The sequence below is a fragment of the Lepisosteus oculatus genome, chromosome 14, assembly GCF_040954835.1.
Source record: "Lepisosteus oculatus isolate fLepOcu1 chromosome 14, fLepOcu1.hap2, whole genome shotgun sequence".
In the NCBI taxonomy this organism is placed as follows: domain Eukaryota; kingdom Metazoa; phylum Chordata; class Actinopteri; order Semionotiformes; family Lepisosteidae; genus Lepisosteus; species Lepisosteus oculatus.
The window spans coordinates 54,605,641-54,616,141 of NC_090709.1; the positions used below are offsets into that span (position 1 = coordinate 54,605,641).

At 42.1% G+C, this 10,501-nt stretch overlaps 2 non-coding genes across 2 annotated transcripts; both read left to right on the forward strand.

Annotated features, from left to right (window-relative positions):
- The first annotated feature begins 8,074 nt into the window (after positions 1-8,074).
- On the forward strand, positions 8,075-8,145 carry trnaa-ugc (transfer RNA alanine (anticodon UGC)). Its single transcript has one exon. It is a non-coding gene; the product is annotated as a tRNA-Ala (tRNA).
- Positions 8,146-9,462: 1,317 nt separating this feature from the next.
- Positions 9,463-9,535, forward strand: trnak-uuu (transfer RNA lysine (anticodon UUU)). The gene has a single exon. It is a non-coding gene; the product is annotated as a tRNA-Lys (tRNA).
- The last annotated feature ends 966 nt before the right edge of the window (positions 9,536-10,501 follow it).

Genomic DNA, 10,501 nt, shown 5'->3' on the forward strand with positions numbered 1-10,501 from the left:
TACTTCACAGAGGTCTTGAGCGACCGGTCATTTGTTCCCAATGTATTTCCGGTGCCTTCATGCACTCTTGTACCAAACGCACGTTCCTTCTCTACGCGGAGCCGATCATTTGCAATTGGGCTGTGCCGACAGACCAGGACGAGCTCTGTCGGCTCAAAAGCAGCGCAGGACCTGCAAGAACAACAGAAAGATTAGCATCCAGCGGGGGCTTCTTAGTGAGCCCAAGATCTCATCAAGAATCGGCTCCAGCAACAGGGCTGGGCGCATTGTTCCATTCTCCGACCACGCTCGGTGTAAACAAGTCCCTCCTAGTCTCTGCTTGAATTGCACTTTCCTGCGTTTGCTTTGGTGTAACTGGCTTCCCCTGCATGGGCGAATGTGAAGAAGATCCTTAGTAAGTCATTGAAGAAAACCGAGAAGAGGTCGGAGTGGCCTCTGTCGTTCATCAACGATCCAGTCAGGCAGTACTCCTCTGTAAAGCGCCGTTCGTTCACATCGATTGGCTTTTTGTTGCCTTTATTCGTGCGAGTAGTAAAATCAGGCGCCCCTATTCTGCCGTGACCCGGATTCGAACCGGAGTTGTTGCGGCCACAACGTAAAGTATTGACCACTATACGATCACGGCGAGTTACCGAGACACACGTAGCAGGGCGGAAAGGGCTGTGCTCTCTTCGTGTGACATAATTCGGAAAAGTCCTGACGTTGCATTTCAACCCACCGTGCTGGAAGCCGACGCGTGCTGTGATTCCTTTACGGAGCAGAAATGACAACCGAGGAGCTGAGAGATCATTTCAGCGTCTGAACGGAAAACACAAACTCGGAATTACTTGCCTTTGACGCTTATCAAAGCGTTCTTTGTGCATCGAACAGAACCACTCAGCTCTTAGTGTGGCGGGATCTGCACAGTGCATGTCGCAGCGCTTCCTGCTTTCACTTCAATGTGCTTCCTTATGTCGAGTCGTGTGCCGTGCAGAGGCTCTGAAAGCGAGAGCAATGAAAAGGTGCACGACGCTGTGAAAGAAAAAAGAGAAGTGAAAGGCAGTCATTTCCTCTAAGGAGGTGAAAGAGAAGCTACTCCCCGTCGGGGTCTCCCGCGTGACAGGTGGGGATACTTGCCACTATACTAACGAGGAAGACATCGCTCTCTCCGACCCCCGGCATCATGTCCTGACCAAGCGTGCTGGAAGGCGACGCGTGCTGTGATCCCTTTACGGAGCAGAAATGACAACCGAGGAGCCGAGAGATCATTTCAGCATTTCGCGTCTGAACGGAAAACACAAACGACCAACTCGGAATGACTTGCCTTTGACGCTCTTCAAAGCGTTCTTTGTGCACGACGACTGCGCCGCCTAGCAGATACAAATGGGTTGTACAACTTTGAACTAGCAAATGGAAGAGGGCTAAGTCCACTCTCTTTTAGCTCAGGTTCGATCTGTCTCCCAGAATCACCAGGGCGCACACACACACACCCGTGCCGTTGAAGTGCTCTGCTTCATTTCTAAGGGCAACTCAACATTCACTCCTACCCCGAGAACAGAAAAGACAGCGTCTGCAGCATCAACAGCTCAGGTCTCTGCACAGGAGCTAAGCTGCCCCCATCTCCTCTGCTCTGCTCTGCTCTGCGGCTCCTGCGGAGTGGAGTCCTGCCTGGAGCTGTGTTTGCAGGCGGCGGCTCCCTGCGCTCTATCTGTGCATCGTGTCCAAGAGGTCCTGGGAGGAAGAGAGAGCCCCCCCACTCGGGGGCTTTTCCACGGTCTGTGTGAGGAGGGGCGGGTGTGTCCAGTAGCTTATTGAGCATGTTGTGTATCTTAATAAAGAGCCTTCCTTATATGATTTAGACTATTTTATTAACTACACAAATCACGCTCTCACACCATATGTTCCCGCCTTCTACTCTCTCGTTCTGTTGTCTCGCGATGTCTATTCACTATACTACATCCCTTCTTTTGTTATTTTTAAAGTTTATAACTTTACCATACAATTGTAACAATTTTATATCAACACACAGTAAAAGGTTATTAACTTTTACAACAAAATGTATTAAACCCTTTCATTTCTATTCAATACATTCATCTTTTTTTACAACAATTTCTATGCGTACCAACTCAAATTTTAGTTCAATTTCTACTTAAGTCACTTCTAAATATCACCTCATTTCTAGCAGTCTAAGCAAGATCTACATAGATAACACAAACAAAATAGGGCAATTTAACATTTGGAGAGCTATGCAAGTCCTGTATTTTTAAATGTCTCTGAGCCGGTTTCCTGATAACCCTGCCACTAATGGTTGTTACGTTACTTCTGGGTAAAGTTACTGGCTCTCCTACGGATGTACTCTCCACTGTCTGAGGACTCGGCACTTCCTGCACGTCAGAAAGTCCTGTATTCTCAGCATTTTCTGTTTCTGCAGATTCAAAATCAAGATCCAATGGAGGAGCATGTCAAAGATGTTTTACATTTCTCATTATTTTTGAGCCATCTTCCACATTCACTAACTCAAAAGAGTTACAAGAGGTGTTTCTCAATAACACATAGCGAGCGTCTTTGAACTTGGCATCCAATTTACTGGTGTCTAGGCCAGCCACAAACACTACGTCACCGACCTTGAAGTTATGATCCGTGTCTGGTCTGCATATAATTTCATTTTGTGTGCATACTCCTCATGATGTCTATGGATATCTTTTGTCAAAATCAAGATCCAATGGAGGAGCGTGTCAAAGATGTTTTACATTTCTCATTATTTTTGAGCCATCTTCCACATTCACTAACTCAAAAGAGTTACAAGAGGTGTTTCTCAAAAACACATAGCGAGTGTCTTTGAACTTGGCATCCAATTTACCGGTGTCTAGGCCAGCCACAAACACTACGTCACCGACCTTGAAGTTATGATCCGTGTCTGGTCTGCATATAATTTCATTTTGTGTGCATACTCCTCATGATGTCTATGGATATCTTTTGTCTTTTGAATGTCCCTTGACTCTTCTTCTTTCTTCTCCACGTTTGGTAGTTTAGTCCGGATATCAGGCCCAAAGATAAGATTAGCTGGGGTTTCTCCAGATGCCCTGTGTGGTGTTGATCTATAAGTCAGCAGAATCTTAGGTAGTTCCTCTCTCTCTTTTTTCCTTCTGTCACAGCTGCTCTTAAGGCCTTTTTCAGGTATCTGTGAAATCTTTCAATTTTGCCATTACATCTCGGATAGTAAGGTGATGCACGGATGTGTTTAATTCCACAATTAGTCAGAAATGATTCAAACAATTGTCCTATGAATTGCCTGCCATTATCTGTTACTACCTCTAGTGGATAACCAAATCGTGCAAAGATGTTCATCAGCTCTCTAATAACTGTGGCTGAAGATATGTCTGATACAACAACCGCCTCAGGTTAAGAAGTATAATAGTCTATGACAGTCAATATGTATTCATTCTGAATGGGACCTACCAGGGCAATGCCCAATTTTGTCCAAGGCCTTGGTGGTAATTCAAGTGGTTGGAGAAGTTGATCCTCCTACAATGGCTGATTCAACACACAAGTGGAACAATTCCTGATTAGTCTTTCAACATCACTGTCCATGTTGGGCCAGTAAAAGTTGCTTCTCAGGTACTGTTTTGTACGAACTGCACCCTGATGTGTCTCATGTGCTATTTTCAGTGCTTGTGTGATTTTTGTTTTCGGTAACACAATCCTCTGTCCTCTTAAAAGCAGTCCATCATATGTAGATAACTCCAACCTACACCTGTGGTATGGCTGCAGTTCGTCTGGAATTGGATTAGGCCATTGTCCTTTTTCCAATATGGACATCAACAATTTCAATGTGTCATCTTCGTTTGTGGCTTGCTTAAGTTCCTCAAATGTCAGTGCATGCAGTTCATAAGTGCTGATTGAAAGCACTCTATCAACATAGGTGTCTACATAACCAGTGTCTTCTGTGTCTGGTAAAGGAAGACGTGTTAATGAGTCTGCGACACTGGTTTTCCCTACTATGTGTTCAATTTTGTAATCATATGGCCGTAATCTCAATCCAAGTCTTTGTATCCTGGGTGGTAACAATGTTGCCTTTTTGGGATTGAACATGTAAATGAGGGGTTTATGATCTGTTTGAAGTGTGAACTTGCCTCCCCATAAATATGTCCTAAAATGTTCCACTGTCCAAACACAACCCAAGGCTTCATGCTCTATTTGCGAGTAATGCCTTTCTGTTGGGGTAAGTGAGCGACTTGCATATGCCACTGGCTTCTTCTGGTCTTTGTAGCAATACTGCTCCAAGCCCTACAGGACTTGCGTCACTGATCACTACTGGTGGCGCATCTAGTTTGAAGTATGCCAGACATGGTTCAGTTACAAGTGCTCTTTTCAACTCGGCAATGGCTTTCTCAGTTTCCGATGTCCATTCCCACTTCTGTCCTTTCCTCGTTAGTTTTCTAAGGGGTTCTGATATATCTGCATAATTAGGAATAAATTTCATCAAAAATCCACAAGTTCCTAAGAATGAGCGCAAAAGTGCAACATTCTCAGGTCTCGGCGCACTGCAAACAGCTGTCACCTTTTTCGGGTCTGGTTTTATTCCTTCTGCAGTGACCGAATGTCCCAGTATCTCGATCTCTTTTAGGCCAAAGATACACTTATCTTTATATAAAGTTAAGCCTCTGTCTTGGAATCTTTGGAATACTTGCCTGAGCCTCTGTTCAAGTTGTTCTTCATTTTCCGCATGTACTACAACATCATCCATATACCATACAACACCTGGCATTGCACACAACATCGAGTCCATAGCCTTCTGATAGGCCTCTGGGGCACTAGACAAGCCAAAAGGAACTTTTCTGAAACAGTAACAACCCCTGTGTGTGATGAAGGTAGTCAGGTGTCTTGATTCCGGGGCCAACTCAACTTGCCAGAACCCTTTTCGAACATCTAACTTTACAAAAACTTTGGCTCCTTGCACTACTTGCAATATGCTGCCAACCATTGGTACTGGATGTCTCTCTCTGATTCACTTCTCGCAGATCCACACACAGTCTCACTTCCTTGGTGTCTTTTTTAGGTATTATCAGAATATTTGAGATCCATTCTGCACCTTCATTCACGTCTTCAATAATTCCATCATCCAACATTTTATCTAACTCTTGATTAACAGCTTCTATCATTGGATAGGGTACTCATCTCAGACTTTGAGCTACTGGTGAAACTTTCTCATCTACTGTAACCTTGTGACTGTAACCCTTGATCTGTCCTAAACCTTTAAAGAGTGACTCATATTCCTGTGCTAACCGCTTAAACCTCTCTGAAGACTGGTCAACCGCATTGACAGTGTCTCCATCATTCAGAATCTTCAGATCAAAACATGCTTTTCTTCTCAACAACACTTCTACATTTCCTTCAACTACTTTGTCCTTTATTACATTTTTCTGCCATTTCAGCTGTGCCTCGAAGTAGCCAACACACTTAAGTGGACTAATTTGTGCATAGGCATAAAATTTCTTCTTAGTCTGCTGAAGTTTAGTTCTGTGTGCAAACACTTTCTTTAAAAATTCTACTCCAATGAAGTTTCTTTGACTTCCTGTATCTATCACCATTTTTATCTCTTGGCCATTTATTCGAACAGTTTCTTTACCTTCAGGGTCAATGGAATTAACAAATTCATCTGAGTCTGAAGACGGTTCTTGAACTGCTCGCAGTTTTGTCCCTTCCTTATTTGTATTAAATTTCTTTTCCTGATGGGAACCGTCTTTCTTTCTACACACTAGTGCATAATGTCCTGTTTTCTTACAGTGTAGACATTTTGCTGTTTGCTCTCCGCATTCATCTGCTTTGTGTGTTATTAGTCCGCACCTGTAACATGTAATGTCAGCCGTCCCCTGTTCTTCTATATCTCTAGCATGACTGCGTCCTGCTGCTCGGCTTTTGTTTGTAAAGTATGAGCGAGCGCCCCGATCAGTGTCACTGTGGTCAGAAAGCATTCTTGATTCTGCTTGAGCTGCTTCATGAATTCTAGCGACTGTAAGAGCTCTTTCTAAAGTCAGCCTTCATCCTGCAGCACTTTATAGTCTCTTATGTGCACATTTTTCCACAAGTTGATCTCTTAACATGTCAGTTTCCAATACTCCAAAGTCACACGATTTAGCCAGTCCTCTTAGTGCAGTCACAAAAGCATCAACAGATTCGTCCTGAGACTTCTCTGCCTAAATTTATGCCGTTCCAAAACCACATTTCTCCGCGGTGTAAAGTAAGCATTTAAGGCAGCTACAGTCTGTTCATATGTACCTTTTTCTCCAGGGAGGTTCGCGAAAATCTGCTGCATGGGAGCCCCGATACAGTGCAGTAATGTAGCAGTAACAGCAGCGCAACTCTGCAGCACGTCGAGTGTGCCTGCATTTAATTGTGTAAACCTGTCTCTCTCTGAGCACGAGTAAAGAGTTCTCACTCAACAGAAGATTACGATGTGAGTACTGTAATATAAAGCACCTGGCGATGCCAGGGATTGAACCCGGGTTCCTCACACATCCAAAGCATGCGCTCTACTACTGAGCTACATCCCTGATGTAAAAGGCTATGGAACAGACGTAGAGATGTGCAAATGCTCACTGATCACACCACTCACGCAAAATGCCTGCAGTTTCCCACTTTCGCTTTTCCTCTACTACAGAGTAAATTCATGGGAATGAAGAAATAAGGAAGGAAAAATAATCGCATTGAAGCTTCAAGAGACTGGGCACAAATTAATCTATTATTTTTGTATCCAGTCACACGTGCGACGCTGGTTAATTCCCAGACGGAGGAGTGCTTTTTTTCTACCTCCTTACTCGACTGTCTTTCAATTGTTTTATTTGAAAGCTTTTTGCATCTTTTAAGTGCTCTTGATTAAACTATGCATAGAAAAACAGCACTACTGATTTTCATGGACCGATGCACACTTGTTCTGTACAACTCGAGTGATAAAGCCCTGTCTGCAAATATTGTAAAAGAACATAAAAGGGTGAAACAACGCTCCAACCACAGGAATGGTAACAAGCAGGATCGTGTTCTTATTTGATAAGTCCTTTTGAGATGTCTTGTCAATGCACACAGGCGTTAGAACTGAATAATTTACTTTTAGTGGTGTTTTTAAACAAAGATGGAACATGTTATTTCTATACCAGGAACAAAGGAGCTGACTTTAACTTTAAGAGGCAAAAACGACACCTTATCAAAGCTAATATCAATTAAAATGACATCACAACAAAAGAGTGGAGCCTTGAGTGAATAAAATTAGTTTTCATTGGACGTATGTGTCTCCATAACTTTGTAGGTGAGAGAGAGGATTGTGATAATTTGCAGGTGCTTCTCGGAAGTGCGTTGGTGGTACAGGCGCCTTCCAAATAATTGAGTCGGGTTTGAATCCCAGCCAGTACAAACCCAAATCTTTTCAAGATAATTTGTGGTCCACTAACACATCTTATGAACTCAAGGCTCCACTCTTTTGTTGTGATGTCATTTTAATTAATATTAGCTTTGATAAGGTGTCATTTTTGCCTCTAAAAAGGTAAAGTCTGCTCCTTTCTTCCTGGTATAGAAAGAACGTGTTCCATCTTTGTTTAAAAACACCACTAAAAGTAAATTATTCAGCTCTACCGCCTGTGTGCATTGACAAGACACCTCAAAAGGACATATTAAATAAGAACACGATCCTTCCTGTTACCATTCCTGTGGTTGGGGCGTCCTTTCACCCTTTTACATTAAATCATCAGCACTGCTGTTTTTCTATGCATAGTTTGATCAAGAGCACTTAAAAGATGCAAAAAGCTTACAAATAAAATAGAACTGAAAGACAGTCGAGTAAGGAGGTAGAAAAAAAGCACTCCCCCGTCTGGGAATCAACCACCGTCGCCCATGTAACTGGATACAAAAATAACAGATTAATTTGTGCCCAGTCTCTTTAAGCTTCGATGCGATTATTTTTCCTTCCTTATTTCTTCATTCCTATGAATTTACTCTGTAGTAGAAGAAACGCGAAAGTGGGAAACTGCAGGCATTTTGCGTGAGTGGTGTGATCAGTGAGCATTTGCACATCTCTAAGTCTGTTCCATAGCCTTTTACATCAGGGATGTAGCTCAGTAGTAGAGCGCATGCTTTGCATGTATGAGGTCCCGGGTTCAATCCCTGGCATCTACAGGTGCTTTATATTACAGTACTCACATCACAGTCTTCTGTTGAGTGTGAACTCTTTGCTCGTGTTCAGAGAGAGCCAGGTTTACACAATTAAATGCAGTTTACACAATTAAACTCGACGTGCTGTAGGGTTGCGCTGCTGTTCTAAATGTACCTCATTTAGTTCTGTTAAATCCTAAATTATTTGAACTAATAATTTAGTTCAAATTCAGGAAATCCAGAGACTGCTTCACACTTGTCGTGGCTGTTGCAGAAAACACCGGTTGAATCTCACCCGGGATTTCCTGAGAGATTATTCAGCGAGCGAATCCTCCTTCTGAACTCCGCACTAAACTGAAAGCTTCACGAACTCCTCACTGCGTGTCCTGTACTGCTCTCGTGTAGATGTGAAGCACAGCCATAAACACACTTTAAACTTTTTCCGTTTGTTAATGAAAATGCGAAAGAGCATGACAAGTATTAATCGTATAAAATATCCATGGCACAACTCGAGAAAGTACTGAAGGACTACACATCGACTTTTGATGATTACAAGAGATTCAAGAAACACAATCGTCCGCAGCTGGGTTTGGATCCTGAACTCTAGAGTTAAAAGAACATAAGCGATGGATATGACCTATAAACTCTCTGAATTGTCTTATAGTTTATGAAATAAAACAATTTCTTAATAAATTGTAACTGTTGATAGACGATTTATTGAATTTAAACAAAATCACAATTACAAACTTTTTCGGTTAAACTGTTATTCACATACTCTAACGTAAATAAACGTTAGTGTCTTCCGGTGTGTGAGCCAATTTCTCCCAAAACTATTTGTTAGTCTGTCGGGAGGCTGTGCAAGGTGTTAAGAAATAGAATTTCTAAAAGACAGGCTCCCTAAGCTTAACATCAAGGCTGTTTTCTCTACAGAAATGCTCTTTAAATTTCAGCACTGTTGCAACTCCCTTTATAAAGGGTGTGCACACGTATACAACCAAGGCATTGAAAGATTTTTTTTAATTATTGTTCCAAAAAATCTTCCTTTTGTTTTCTTTTTAATGTTGTTGATAAAAAGATTTTATTAAATGTGAAAAAAATCTGAATGTGAAAAAAGGTCAAAATGCTATTGAAAGAAATCAGTAATGTGAGGAAAGATGGATTGTGGGAGCCCCTTAACTACCCATGTCATGCTGTATTTCTCACTCATTCTACTGGGAGTGGTGCTGTCGCTTCTGGATAAAGTCTGTCAGTGGTCATTCCAGACGGGTCAGGTATGACTGCTCTTCGGCACAAGAGACACGTGACTTGCGAGGATCCCGACAGTGTTAGCTTTCTTTCAGAGCCCGGATAGCTCAGTCGGTAGAGCATCAGACTTTTAATCTGAGGGCCCAGGGTTCAAGTCCCTGTTCGGGCGGTTGTGCTGTTCTTAAGTCTATTGTGAATGTCATTCTAAATAGTCTTTTATCTTTCACTCTTCTAGCTGTACTGTGGTTATTTTAATTGTCCATTACTTGTATTTACAGTAGTGTATTTAGTGTTTCATTTCACAAACCGAAAATGTTCAAGTAGATCTTGTCACTCTACTCCACGTAATCATCTAAATTAAATCACAGTAGAGTACAGAACACGCAGTGAGGAGCTCACACAGTGAGTACTCTTGAATACGACAAGAGAAAAGGCACACTGCACATCTGCAGAACATCACGTCCGAGTTTACAGTGACAGCAGAGGTTGGAATCGACGTAGTTTTTTAATACTCGCTCGCTGAACGATCTCTCAAGAAACCTCGGTGGAGATTTAACGGGTGTCTAATAATCACGTTCAAAAAGGTGACGATAAGTTTTTTTTAACTAGGTAACCTTAATGGCAACACGGTGTGAGTAGCTCTTAAAGCAGCTGCAGACAGAGTACCCGTAATGGCAACACAGTGCTTTGAGTTCGGCTTTTCTTATTTCTTTTGCAGCACCAGTGGTCTCGGAATATACTGATCCACATAAGAAGCGCTTTCGGTTTCTGATCATTTTTATTGAGCGCTGCTCTAAACTTTACATTTGCTCGGGCTAGTTTTCCCCATGAAAAAAAGACATATCCCTAATATAGAATATGGGAATATGGAATATAGAATATGGAGATCATCTCCAGCTTTGAGCTCAACTACAACAAGAAGTCATGCTAAATGAAGTATAGTAAGTAGACATCGCCAGACAACAGAACGAGAGAGTAAAAGGCAGGAATATATCTGTGTAGTTAATAAAATAGTTAAAACAATATAAAAACGTCTCTTTATTAAGATACACAACATTTATGGCGACGAGAGATGAATGCTTGACGGACTCAAAGCGAGCAGAACACTGCAGATTTTAGTTCTCTTGCTGGTAGA